This window comes from Coenobita brevimanus, chromosome 107, assembly GCF_032717465.1.
Source record: "Coenobita brevimanus isolate Jiangsu-jjx chromosome 107, ASM3271746v2, whole genome shotgun sequence".
NCBI lineage: Eukaryota > Metazoa > Arthropoda > Malacostraca > Decapoda > Coenobitidae > Coenobita > Coenobita brevimanus.
In genome coordinates this window covers 22,837,900-22,852,810 of record NC_137060.1, presented here as the reverse complement: position 1 = coordinate 22,852,810, position 14,911 = coordinate 22,837,900, and the positions used below count along the sequence as shown (strand labels likewise).

General features: G+C 42.1%; 1 protein-coding gene across 1 annotated transcript in view; it reads left to right on the top strand.

Annotated features, from left to right (window-relative positions):
* LOC145416720 (vacuolar protein sorting-associated protein 52 homolog) overlaps positions 1-14,911 on the top strand; it is a 117,521-nt gene that overhangs the window by 41,998 nt on the left and 60,612 nt on the right. The gene's annotated exons all lie outside the window — the stretch shown is intronic.

Genomic DNA, 14,911 nt, shown 5'->3' with positions numbered 1-14,911 from the left:
ACCATAACTTTACTTTTGTTTACATTAACTTTCAGATTCCTCCTCCTACACACTGTCCCAAATTCATTCACCAAACCTTGCAACTCCAATTCATTTTCACTCAACAGTACTGTATCATCAGCAAACAGCAACACCGGAAGCTTCCAAATCTCACCCTCATTCATTGGAGCCACCCCCACATCCACTGCCCTACCCTGCACCTCCTTTACAACCCCATCCATGTATATATTAAACAGCCATGGAGACATCACACAACCCTGTTTCAATCCCACATTGAGATCAAAGAACTCACTCAGCTCACCATCCATTCGCACCGTAACCCTAGCCCCCTTGTACATACTCTTCACAGCACTCAACAATTTCCCCTCCACTCCATATATTCTTAATACCTTCCACATACCATGCCTATCTATTCTGTCATAAGCTTTCTCCAGGTCCATGAAGGCAGCATACATTTTCTTTCCCTTCTCTAGATACTTCTCCACTAAACATCTTAGAACAAATACCTGATCTACACACCCTTTTCCCTTCCTAAATCCCCCTTGTTCTTCTCCAACTAGCTCCTCTGTCATGTGCCTAACCCTATCAATGAGTATTCTACCATATATTTTACCAGTCACACTAAGTAGGCAAATACCCCTATGGTTACCACATACTTCTCTCTCTCCATTTCCTTTGTATAATGGAACACTTATACTTGATTTCCAGTCCTCTGGAACCCTTCCCTCTTCCCAAGCCAATCTACACAACTTCCATATCCACTCCACAACAATCTCACCCCCATACCTAAGCATTTCACCACACAGTCCATCAATTCCTGGGGCCTTTCCCAACTTAATATTCTTCATCGCTTCCACTACTTCCGCCCTACTGATCTCTTCCTCCCTCCTCTCATCTCTTCTTCTCCCAGCCATTCCCCAACCACTTATACTCGCACTGCTGTCACTCTCCACATTCAGCAGGAAAACTCCTGGTTACCATCCATCCATCCATCCATCATCCAATCCTACATTGCCCCATGAGGAGTGTACAATTATATTTATATATTCCCCACATGTTGGTTTGAATAATGAAGAAAAGAACAGATTTGGGGATGATTTGATGTGTGTGGTTGGTGGCGTGGGAGATGATGTGATTATAGTTTTTGATGGGATATAAATGGTCATGTGGGTACAGCAGGTAAAGGATATGACAGGGTACATGGGGGATGTGCATTTGGCACCAGAAATGTGGAAGGGGAAAGGATACTGGAGTTTGGGGTGGCAATGAATATGATTGTGTGCAAAAAGTTTTTCAGAAGAGAGAGTATGATGGTTACATATGAGTCTGGGAGTAGTAGTAGCCAGAATGATAACTGGTTTACAAAAAAAAAAAAAAAAAAAATCTGAGGCAAGCATGTGAATAGATGTTTTTGACCAATTTTGATATGCTTAATTCAAATTTCTAAACAGTTTTGCTCTATCACCTCTAATTTTTTTTGCTTTCACATATACCTTTTTTTATTATAATGCTTATATTTTAATATAATGAGTTTATTTCATATATTAAAATGGCATATTACAGAACGAAACAAAACAGACACAGAACACTGACAGAACTAAATATTACCATTACTTGGATATAAGCATATATACACACCATAGTACTACAGACAGTCAGAAGTGAGTTTTTTTGGATGATCTGGTGTGCTTTGCCTCTGGGATGTCTCGCAGGAGCATCCAGCAGAAATCCCCCATCATGGTGGGGTTCCACTTGCCTTGGTAGTTGCTCTCCATCTTAGTAATATCTTGGTGGAACCTTTCCTCACGTTTGTCACTTACTGCTCCGAGGTTCTGGGGGAAGAAGTTGAGGTGGGAGTGGAGAAAGTGAATCTTGAGAGACATTCGGCACCCCATATCCTGATAAGCCTGCAACAACTTCTCGACACGCTCTTGGTAATCTAGTGCCCGTGTATTACCAAAAAAGCCATGGCAGACTACCTTAAATGCTTCCCATGCTCTCATTTCCTTCAAGGTGAGCCTCCCCTCGAATACCTCGTCCTTCAGCACCTCCCGGATCTGAGGTCAGATGAAGATGCCCTCCTTGAGCCTAGCAGAACTGAGAGCTGGGAACAGAGTGCACAGGTGTTGGAAGGTAGCGTCATCCTTGTTCATGGCCTTCTTATAATTCTTCATAAGGCCAAGCTTGATATGAAGAGGGGGAAGAAGCATCTTGTTCATGTTGACCAGAGGATTTTCTTGGGCACTGTGTTTCCCAGGCATGAAAGTGCTCCTAGACCCCCAGTCCTTCTGCGTGTAGTGCTTGACATGTTTGAGCTTGTTGTGGCATGCGTTTTAAACCAAGTTCCAAGAAAATAGGACGGTAAATGGATTTTTGATGAATATTTTGGTTCTAGGCCTATATGTATACAAGTACATACTTGTATACATGTATATCTCAAAAACTAGTGATGAGTGAAAACGGATTTCGAATATGAAATCAGCACCCCAAAATTAGGTTAGAACACCTAATTTCATGCTTGGCTCAAATTTTTTGTAAACCAGTGAATTATTTAATTAATTATTTCCTGGTCAGGAGAGCTGATAGGAGATTAGTGAAGGATGTTAAAGTTATTGGGAGCAAAGAGTTTGTGCAACAACACAGATTACTGATAATGTGACATGCTACCAAAGGAGCAGGGAGTGATGAAAAGGACTTATGCACCAATGAGGAAAATATGGAAGGTGAACAAACAAGCAGTAAGAGATGCCTTCTATAGCGAGATGAGTAGAATGGTGGCTGAACAGGGAGCTGCAGACAGAAGTGTTAATGAGCAGTACAGGGCTGTCAAGAACAGTCCCTTTTCACTGTGTAGATGGACAAGGGGTCCACCCAAACATAATGTAACATGATACTGGAATAAGGGTGTAGAGATAGCAGTTGAAGAGGAAAAAAAGACTTTTCCAGGAATGGAAAAGGAGTGGTAACAGAGAGGAATACTTGGCTACCAAATATAGGGCCAGAAAGGAGGCATATAAACCAAAATCTGAGTGTTTTACTGGGTAGTCTTAATTGTGTAGAAAGGAAGAATCTGAGTGTTTTACTGGATAGCCATAATAGTGTCGAAAGGAAGAATGTGATATTTACAGTAATGTGGCAGTTCAGATGAAGAGAGAAAATGGGGATAACATAGGTGAGCACTGTGTGAAAAATGAAAAAGAGAGAGTTGTGGTGGCCAGTGATGGTATTACAGTTGAATGAGGAGTTTGACAAGAACAGGGAAGGTTTGGAGCCAGCCCATAGAGTGTTTGGCTGTTGACCTATGATTGATGCTGCTACTGTGAGAAAGACAACAGGCAGGATGCAGTTGGGGAAGGCAGCAGGTGTGTCTGGGTTGATTGCTGAAATGTTGAAGGCCTCAGGAGATATAAGAGTGGGTTTTTGATCAATTTGATTATACTGTATATATGAGCTTGTTGTTTCAAATGACTGGCTGAAGATTGTGATTATAAATTTTTATAAGGGGAAAGATGATGCTGTGGAAAAAAGAAATTTTAGAAGCATTTTAGGTGGTAGGTGGTGGCAATCATCATCCACTCACTTGATGTAGTGCTGCATATTTCATCCTTCACCTTTATCACTCTTTCTTTTTGTGTCTGCTATCTCTCTTCCTGTTACTGCCATCTTTTCTGTCACATTTTATTACTCCTCTTTCCTTTTCAGGTGGCATTACATTGAGTGACAAGCCAAATGGTTTTCTGTAAGCTAGGAAACCATTTACATTGCTGGGTGACAACCATATAGCCAACCCACACGTGTTCCTATGTGCCAGCGAGTGGGTTGGCGGAGGGTTAGCGGCCCTCACAGTAAAACAGCAAACTCAGACAAATGACCACTCTTTACGGCAGTGGCTCCCAAACCCATGGTCGCGACCCAATGAGGGTCGCAAGGATGCTCCTAAGGGTCACGGGATTGTTTAACCCACCACATCCTGACCAATTTTTCACCACTGACCCCCCCCCCCCATCCCGGCAGATTTTTTTTTTTTTTTTTTTTTGCTACAACCTCCGCTTTTTATGAGAAACATTGGAAAACGCTCATAAAAGTGCTCAGCTGAGCTTGTAATTGCATTATACAGGTGTCTGTCTTCTGTGGGCCGTGCTCCAAAGAAAACGTTTTCTATGGGAGGAGTAACTGTTCCAAACCACTCATAGAAGGTTATAAATTTATTTATTTGGTACTAATTTATATGTAGTACAAGAGTATATTGGTTTTCAGACAGTAATATATAGGCGATATAAGCATTGTTTCACTCACCAAACACATCAACATACCTTGCCTTCCTTTTTGGTGTTAATGCCTCATCACTTCTGCGTGTTTCTTCCTCTGGCTTCATTCTTTCTTTGTCCTCGGGAATAACTTTCGCCTTGAATTTCGTCATTGGAGAGACCTTGGCGCGACATGTCTTTACTGGCCAGGTCACTGCTAACAGATGAATTGCCAAGAAAATGGCATGCGCGGGGGGGAGGGGGGGCCAGGCAGTATCTCTGCCTGACGAGGAGTAAAGGAACGTCTCTCACATATGCCTAAAATCACCCACGAAACATGAAAAATGTGCAAATGTTGGACCTCGCAATTGCAAAACATATGGATACATCATCGGGTGTCACCGTGACAAAATGTGGTGATGTATCCATACGTCAACAGGACGCGGTGCGCTATAAAGAAATTTAAAAAGTCAATAAAAATAAGGGGGAAAAGACAATAAAAGTACAGAAATAGTGCAGATATACTGTATTTACTTGACAATTTTGGAATACAGTAAGCTCGCCCCGAACACGTTCATGCTGAACGCGCCCGCAATTATACGTGGTTAGTGCTGGAATACGTATAAGACAACGCAAGATTAAAGAACGATTAAGAAAACTATAAATTTACGCAAGAGAGGCCTTTGAAAGGCCAAATCCTCGAACGTCAGCGCAGCACGCACGGTTTGTTTTGTTCACTTGATGATGTGATTCACTGTACTGCTTTTCCACAGTACTGTATTTGTAAGTCAAATATTTACATTACTGTTCTGGTAAGTTTATGTACGAGTTAAAGTACCTGTACTATTAAATAACGTTAAAGCAAGAAATAAAGTCTTATAATCAGTTTACCTGATAGGCGTCGGAATATTGCCCTTTTTATTTGTTCGTTAAAGATTTGCTGCACTGATTTTCCAGTGCTGTATTTGTAAGTTAAATATTTACTGTTCTGGTATGTAAATTAAAGCATTTAAATAAAGTTAAAGCATTAAATAAAGCCTTGTAACCAGTTAACCTGATTTATATGATTACCCATGATCGGCGGATTCTCCGTCGTCAATTTGCCTTCAGACAATTCCCCGTCAAAACATAGACGATTCCCTGTCAGGACAATTTGTACCTTGAACGATTCCCCGACATGCTATAAATATACTTATTTTGCCTTTGAATTATATTCTGGCATCACCCATAGCTGTCTTCATTAATGACGACGAACTGTCTTGTTACTGTTGTGATGGCGAATTGACTTGATGACGAATTGTCCTGAATCCAATCGGCATCGGAATGTTGCCTTGTGTTTACGTATTTGTATGTTGAAGTTTTGCTGTGCAGTACTGTATTTATAAATTAATACTGTAAATAAACCTTCTAGCCATTTAAAGTGCTTCGTATTGATTACCAATGGCAGATAACAGCATAACACCACATTTAGGGGGTCTTGGGAACAAAATAAGGAGTAGTTAAAACTTATGAGGTTTCGCGCCGAATTCGCTGCGGTTGGAACGAAACCCTTGCGTTAGGGGCAAGTTTGCTGTATAAAGTGTAATTGAGTCTCTGGAACAGGAAAATAGTTGTAAATAATAAAGCATCAATAAATATATGAAAAATCCTGACATTTATGTGATGTGCATTTAATTTTCTTCGCTTAGCATGAGAAGTGACAGAATTTATTGATTGTTAGATTAAAGTAAAATTCAGTAAAATTAATTGAATAAATTTTACTGAATTTACTTTAAGCTATTCATTGCATTTTATCCAATAAATTTTATTGGACAAAACTAAATGAAGAACCACTGAAATTATGTTTCCGCCCTGTGAGTCACCTGGCCAAAAAAAATTCTCTGTGTTCAGGGTCCGTGCCAAAAAAGTTTGGGAAACACTGCCATATAGGATTATGGCATTTGGCTGTAGATAGATAGATAAAACTTTTGGGCCAGGTAATGAAGATTAGACCGTCCTGGAAAACGTGATGAGGGAAAGAGTGCATATTGATGAGGTACAGTGTGGGTTTATGCCAGCCAGAGGGACCACTGATGTCATATTCATTGCTTGACAGCTTCAAGGAAAACATATAGGAAAGAAGAGGGAGCTGTACTTCGCTTTTGTTTATTTATAGAATGCTTTTGACACAGTTCCTAGAGAGGTAATGAAATGGGCAGTGAGAGAGCTTTGTACTGAAGAGTGGCTGGGTAGAGTGGTTATGGCAATGTATAAGGGTGCTCACACCAAGGTGAGAGTGAATGGAGATTTGATTGGTGAGTTTTCTGTTCATGTTGGCATACATCATGAGTCAGTCTTGAAGCTCACTCGCATGACTTCAGAAATGGGCACCCATGGATGTTGTTTGGTGATAACCTGGTGTTGATTGCAGAGAATTAACCCTTTAACCGCGGGTTTTGTTTTGCCCCAACTGGCCTCTCCCGCGGGGGGTTCAGCCAAATGTAAACCAACTTTTAAACCTTAATAACTCTGCACAGAATAAAGCTAGAGAAAAAAAATAAGGTACCATTAGAAAGTACTAACCTTCAGCTTTGCATTGATGTAGGCTTCATCACTTTGTTGACTTTCACAGGACGGGCAGTGCCATTAGAAGTGAGGGGTGTAAAATCACTATTTTACTCCCCACACACCAGTACCAAATGCCAACCACTCTCTGATAATAGTACTATAAACTTATATGAACACTGCACATACGATAAACACCTACTCTGTGTTCACTGAGGTAGGTAAAAGGCACTGTAATTGCCCGCACGTCACTGCGGCATCACACGCTCACTGACGTTTGGTTAGCGGCGATGTTTTCGTTATTTCTTACTTCTATTACTATTTTACATATAATCTGGGCAATATACATTATATTTACACTGCACTTATTACTATATTGCGTCACTGTCGCATCACAGAATTACAGCAGTGCCGCAGATTTTCTTATTGCCATATCACTTATATACTGGCCATATTTACATAATTTTCTAGGTAAAATATCTCTTATTACTATATTATACAATTATTGGTAATCACGTCACTGTCGCATAACAGAATCACAGCAGTGCCGCAGATTCTCTTATTACAATATCACTTATTATACTGGCCAGTATTTACATTGTTTTCTAGGCAAAATATTCCTTATTACTACATTATCCCTTATACAATTATTGGTAAAGCACGTCACTGTCGCATCACTGTATATCATTGTCACTGTCAGTATTTACTCAGAGAGTGGTACTCGGCAAAGCACGGAGTCACACAGAGAGCCACTTGGCATTCATGGCACTGGTGTGTGCTCATTTTTCTCGTCCGAGGCCTCCGTGTGGTGTTATGACACACTCTGCAGCGGCCCTGTGACAACCTGCCGCCTGCGGTAAGAGGCAGTTTCACAAGCTGGTGCCGGCTCATGTAATTGCGGCACTCAAGACGGTCAGGTTGTGTGTCAGAGTGTTGCCTTGGGACCAATGCCGTCACCTGACCAAATCGTGCAAGCAGCTGCTGCACGATAGTCTTGGAGAACTGTCTCAGGGATGGTTGCCTTATGCCCCCGACTTGTGTCTTGTAGAGGAGGAAGGCGTTGAGCATGCACATATCGAGCATGTGGAGGCAAGCCTTCCTGTACCATCGGGTGTTTCTCCTGAGACAGTCTATTTCGCCAATCATCATGTCAGACTTATCAACAAGTCTCATGTTGATATTGTACTGTAGTCAATGACGGCATTGGGCTTCATGATTGGCTCTCCCATCCTGTAGCTGACCTTCCCAGTTCTCTGCAATTCCCCCTTGTGGATGGTGCTGAGCATATTCATGACCTTCTTGTCGTGCCACCTGATCGCCAGAAGCTTGTCTGACTTCTTCAGGTGCACATCTCCCTTGGATGAGGATGATGCTTCTGGGAAACTTGGCCACTCTTTCCTATGGCTCCGTACAGTGCCCACAGTGCCAATGCCGTGTTCAGCCAGGTATTTGGCGAGTTTCGGTGCTGTGTAATAATTGTCTGTGTACAGCACATGATTCCCACCAAAATACCTCTCCATCAGCACTTTTACAACGGAGCCAGAGAAGCCAAGGAGGTCTTTCCTGTCCACGTCCATTGTACTTGCAGAGTAGATCACGAAATCAAGGATATACCCTGTCTCACAGTCACACAGCACAAAGAACTTTATCCCAAAGCGGTGGCGTTTGCTGGGGATGTACTGCATGAATTTGAGACGTCCTCTGAACAATACCAGGGATTCATCTATGACGACTTTTTGCATAGGACGGAAAAATCGCATAAATCGATCCCTAATCCTGTTGAGAAAATCCCTCACTTTCCACAAAGGGTCAGTTTGGGATGGGTTTCCATTGTCAGTGAAGTGCAGGTATCCTAGCAGCTGTCGGAACCGATCTCGTGACATGTACTTCCCGAATGTTGGGATAGAAGTAATGTCATCAACCAGCCAGTACTCCTCCAACTCATGTCTCTTGATATGGGGCATCAAGAACATGAGAGCAAAGAACACATACAGCTCTCTGATCCCGACAGGCAACCACGACACTTGCTTTGGTGAGCCAATAGGTCCCAGCCCTTCTGTTGCACACTGAGCTGCATACCTATTGGTCTCATCGCTGACAAACTGCACGATTTCGTCATCCATGAAGGCCAGGAAGTAGTCAACAAAGTCATCTCCTTCGTTGCATGGGAAGGCAGGCTGTATTCCCACATTTGTCATGTCAAACGGCAGATTGTGTGGCTGAAAATCAGCACCGTCAGACCAAACAAATGCATCCACTTTCCCGGTGCGTGGTTCAGTGGAAGTGGCAGGTCGCATTGCACTCGTTTCCCCGTGAGAAGGAGCTGAGGTGGAGGCAATGGGTGAGGCAATGGGTGAGGCAGGATGTGAGCGAGAGGGGGGTGAGTGGGGGGGTGGCAAGGGTGAGGGAGCTGGGCGGGGGGCAGGCGGGGGGGTTACTGACCTGGTGTGTGGTGAAATCCGACCCTTTCTTCCCTGCTTATCACCTCGCTTATCACCCAGCTTTGCCCTCATACTGCCACGCATCCCCTTTGTTCTAGGCTGGCCTGCCCTGCTTACCCTGCCTGCACGGCCTGCACGGCCTGCCTTCCCTCGCTGTGCAGGCTCTGGGAATTCATATTCCTCAGATGATGTAGACTGAGGAGAGGGCACGGCAGAAGATGAAGAAGATGTGAGGGCAGTAGGGCTAGGGGAACGGGAAAGTGGTGGGAAATGCTTGCTAGAGCCTGGTGTAGGAGACGTAAGTTTACGCTTCACTCCCTTCCCACGTGCAACACCAATTTTCCCCATAGGCGCCTTCCCTTTCTCAGAGTAAGTTGGGGGCGGTGGGGGGGAAACAACATGTTCACTTTCATCACTGTCACTGCCAGTGCTAAACGGTTCACCACCAATCACTGCAAAATCGTCACTACTACTTGCTGTAAGTGTATCACTCTCACTGCCACAATCCAGAGTTGTACTTACAGTTTTATCCAGCTTTGTCCTAATTTCTGGCGTGCACAACCCCTTCTGCCTCGCCGTTGGCAGTTCCTTCTTCGGTGTAGAGGCCGAAGGCACACTAGCACTAATAATTTCCGAGGAGGAAGCGAGCGACGATGACTCGGGACGGAGCGCCATTATCACGCACAGAGCTGGACAGATACTGACTGATGTGTGTCAGGGCAGGGGTGGGGGGGCCCCCTTGGGGTGGGAGGAGGGAGGTGTGGGATGGCTGGCATGAAAGAACTCGACAGCTACTCTTGCGTGAGACAATTTGTGCACAGGAAAAACGCGCGGTGTTCAAAATATTCACGAACATTCCAGAATGACACCCGCGGTTTGGTCCAGTTTTGTCGATGTCATTCTGGAATGACACCCGCGGTTAAAGGGTTAAAGGGAAGCTGAGAAAGAATTAGGAAATGGAGTGATGGAATGGGATACAAGGCTTTGAGAGTAAATGCAAGTAAATTAAAAGTGATTTCCAGAGCTGGTGAGGGTACGGTCAAAGGAGAGGAAGTGTGGTCATGTGCAGTTTGCCACAAGGTTGTGGGAAGTAGCATCATCTTGTGCAGTGTCCGAGATAAATGTGTACGTAAGGAATGCAGCGGTATTAGAGGTAGGCTGCAAAATAATCCACAGTGGCAGTATCGTAACCAATGAGGTCTTGCCTAAGTGATGTAGTTACTGCTGCTATAAAGCTCGAATTAGGAAAAGTTGTCAATACCATCTCAGCACTTTTGCTGCACCTGGAGCAAGAGTAGTCAAGTCGTACCCCACCTGCTCGTGATGACCTCACGGACACCTTGTTTTCTTTCCATTTTTTTTTTTTTTTTCTTTTTACCCCTTAATTAGGGTGACAGAAACGGAGGTGGCACTACCCGGGTTTATTCCGGGTAGTATTGTATTTACCTAATTGTGATATACAGGAAATTAGCTACAGTCATGGGGTCCCGTCTCTGTTTCTCAATAAGTCAAATTTAGCTTTAAACTCGTTTAAGTTTTTAGACTGGACGATCTCTGTCCAGGCTATTCCACAGGTCTATACATCTATAAGGAAAACTATATTTCTTGATATCCTTCAAGCAGCTTGGCTTCTTCAGTTTCATTCCATGTCTTCTTGTTACTCTCTTATCCCATAAAAACAGATCTTCTTTGTCAATTTTATCTACTCCCACCATGGTCCTGAACACTGCAATCATGTCTCCTCTCTTTCTCCTTTCTTCTAAGGAAGGCAAATCCAGCTTTTCCAGCCTCTCTCTGTATGACAGATCTGCCAGACTGGGGACCATTTTGGTTGCAGTTCTTTGTATTCTCTCAATCTTGTTTATATCTTTCTTTTTGTGTGGGAACCACAATACTGCTGCATATTCTAACCCGGGGCAAATCATGGCCAATATCAATTTTTTCATCATCTCCTCATCCATCTAATAAAAAGCTACTCTTATATTAGTCAGAAGTTTATACGTCTCTCAAACTGCCTTGTTAATGTGTTTTTCAGGTGACAAACTGTCCTGGACCAGCACTCCCAAATCTTTCTCTTCTCTCACTTTTGTGATTGGTCCATTATCCATCAAATAATTCAATGATGGCTGCTTGGTACTTTTACCCATTTCCAATATTTTACATTTCTTTGCATTAAATTTCATTTCCCACATCCGGCTCCAATTGTGTATCCTATCCAGATCCTCTTGCAGCATTTTACAATCCTCCTCAACCTCTACCTTCCTCAAGATCTTTGCATCATCAGCAAACAGACTTACATAACTTTTCTTTCCATCTACCATATCATTTACATAAATCAGGAACATTACTGGCGCCAACACCGAGCCCTGTGGGACTCCACTTGTTACTTTCCTCCATCCAGACATCCTATCCTTTATTACTGTCCTCATTTGTCTGTCTCTCAAAAAGTCTCTCATCCATTCCAGGAGGTTCCCTTCAGTCCTCCTACATGTTCTAGTTTCCACATTAGTCTCTTATGAGGTACCTTGTCGAAGGCCTTCTCCAACTCTAAATTCACACAATCCACCCAACCATCTCTCTTCTGTAGCATGTCAAACGCTCTTGAGTAAAAACTCGGCAAGTTGGAAACACATAACCTTCCCCTTCTAAATCCAAACTGACTATCAGCCAAAATATTCATCTCTTCCAGATATTTTATCCATCTATCTTTCAGAATTCTTTCGCACAATTTTGCGACCGTGCTGGTTAGGGACACCGGTCTATAATTCAGGGGTTCTTCCCTGTTTCCTCCCATATAAATCAGTACCACATTTGCCCTCTTCCATTCTTGAGGCACTTTCCCTTCTTCCAGAGAACACACAATTAAACTGTGAATCTTATCCGCCAGTTGTTCTCTGCATTCCTTCAGTCCCCAATTACAGATTCCATCTGTTCCTGGGGCTTTTCTTACATCTTAAGTTTCCAGTAATTTATACACTTCCTGTACTTCCACTTTTTATCTTTTATCACTACATTTCTCGTCACTCCCTCCCCTTCCATAAACTCCTTTTCATTTGTGAAAACTGATTGGAAACATTTGTTCATTATTTCTGCTTGCATTGCTGCATCTTTATGACCTCTCCTTCTGCTTTTAGTTTGGTGATTCCTTCCTTTTGTTTCAGTTTGCCATTGACAAATCTATAAAACAGTTTGGGTTCATCCTTGCTTTATCTATTATACCTTTTTCAAAATTCCTTTCTTCCTCTCTACGTATTCTTGTGTATTCATTTCTAGGTCTTTTATATTCCTCCTTTGTTCTGTTGTTACCTCTCTTTCTCCAATTGTTCCACACTGTCTCTCTCTCTTTTTTTGCTGTCATACACCTTCTGTTAAACCACTCCTTTTTCCTGTTTTCTTTCCCTCTTACTCTTGACACAAATTTTTCCACTCCCGAATTATAGAAGCCTAGAAAAATATCCCACTTCCTCTGTATCTCTCTTGTTTCTCTGAATTTTTTCCAATCTGCATTTTCAAAAATTTTTCTCAAACCAGTAATGTCTGCTTTCCCAAAGTTGTATCTTCCCTGCCTATAAAGCTCATCTTTTGGCTCCACATTCCCTCTTGTCATCTGGAACTCAATGACCACATGATCACTTTTTCCAATAGAACACAGATATTCCAATGATTCTATTACATCGGGTTCTTTGGTAAACAGTAAGTTTAGTCTTGCTGGTGTGTCCTCACCTCGGAACCGTGTCTCTTCTTTGATCCATTGCGTGATCACATTGTTCGTTGTTATATTTAATAATGTAGTACCCCACGAATCTTCGCTGCCTCCTGAGTCCTATTCCTCCCTGTTCACCTCTTTACAATTGAAGTCACCCATTAAAATTATGTTCCTTTCTTGTCTTAGGGGGAACATACACTACTTCCATATCTCTCTTTCAATTCTCTCCAGTTTCTAATTTCATATTTATCACTTCAGCCCTGCCTTCTCCCATTTCCACGGTATCTACATTTATGTTGTTCTTCACTGCTATCATCACTCCTCCTCCTGTTTTTTCTTTTCTCTCTCTTCTCCACAGTTTGTATTTACCATCTCCCATTTGAACATCATTATACTTTCTTAATTTGGTCTCTACAAAGCACATAACATTAGGTTCATGTACCCTCAAAAAATCGTTAATTTCTAGCCTTGCCGATATTAAACCATCAACATTAGTATATGCCACCTTCCAATTATTTTTGATGTTTTTTATACCCTCTTTACTCCTTCCCTCTGCCGGTACCACTTCCTTAATTTCTGATCCGTGACTCTCCAATAAAACACTGTCTTCTCTTCCTCCGTTCTCTGCTCGTTTTTTACCTTTGCTTGCTTTACTAACTCCTTTATTTTATCTCTTTCTTCCTAATTTGCATCTCTCCTTATCCAAACCTTTTTTAACCCTTCCTTATCTGTTAATTTCCATGTTCTACTGATAATTTTGTTTACTGTTGCCTGAGACTTAAACTTTGCCTTCAGTGGCCTTGCCCCTCCTTCCTCGTATTTTCCTAACCTAAACACCTGTTCAATCTCTTCTTGAGCTTCGTTGTTTTCCTCCATGACTACTGATATTATTTCTTTAACCTTACTCAGTTCATCTCTTTCTCTTTCTGATCTTATTGTCATACGTTTTTCTTCAACTCCTGAAATTATTACACATTTTTTCATATCTGCTACATCCCTAATTAAAGATTCTTTACTTCTCAGCACCCTAACCACTTCTCTCTCCACCTTTTCCTTTGCTTTGTTGTTCTATAATCTCTTTCAGATTTACATTGCCCTCTCCCTGAATTTTTTTCAACCCCTTATGTTGCTCCTTGATTTCTTTAACGTGCTCATCCTGTATTCTTGATTTGGATTCATACTCATCAAGTTTGCTTTCATCCTGTCTCTTTCTTCTTCCAACCTCTTATTCTCCCTTTTAAGCTGTTTTATTTCATTTGAGGCTGATTCATTGCTCACTTTCAATTCAGTAACTTCTCTTCTTGTTCGTCACTATGTTTACAAATTTTTTCCAGTTTACTTCGCAGACTTTTGATCTCGTTTTCCTGCTCTATGGTCCGTTCCTGTATCTCTTTAATTACTGCCCATACCTTTTTTATCTCCTGGACATTCCTCTCCGCTGTTTTCTCTACATCTGCTATACTTGTTTGGTTCAACTTAATACTTCCATTTCCCATGTCCTCTTCAGAGAAGCCCTCGAACTCTCTCTCGCCACCTGTAAACATTGCACCGTCCTTTTCCGCCATGAATCAACCATTTGGAGACTTTCTATTTTCACTATATCTTGTTCTTTTTATGATCAAAACTGCGATTTTTTAACTACTGTCTGATGGGACCACCACTCACGTACTCATTAACATAATCACAAATAGGCTGGTCTTCTTTTCGTTGCTGTTTCAGTGATTATTTCCCCATGATCCAGGAAGAGCTCCGTCTTTGTCAACAACCTGTGTGTGTTGTTGTCGTTTTTTGCTGTTGTTGTTGTCGTTTTTGTTTTTGTTCTCCTCTACCATGAGCAAACAACACCAGTGCCCTCGCTGCAGTAGGTCTGTAGCAAAAAGTGCACATGCACTGAAGTGTGCCTACTGCAGCGAGTGGGTTCATTTAGCTTGTGAAAATATTAATGCAAGCGACTATCCATATATGAAGAAGAG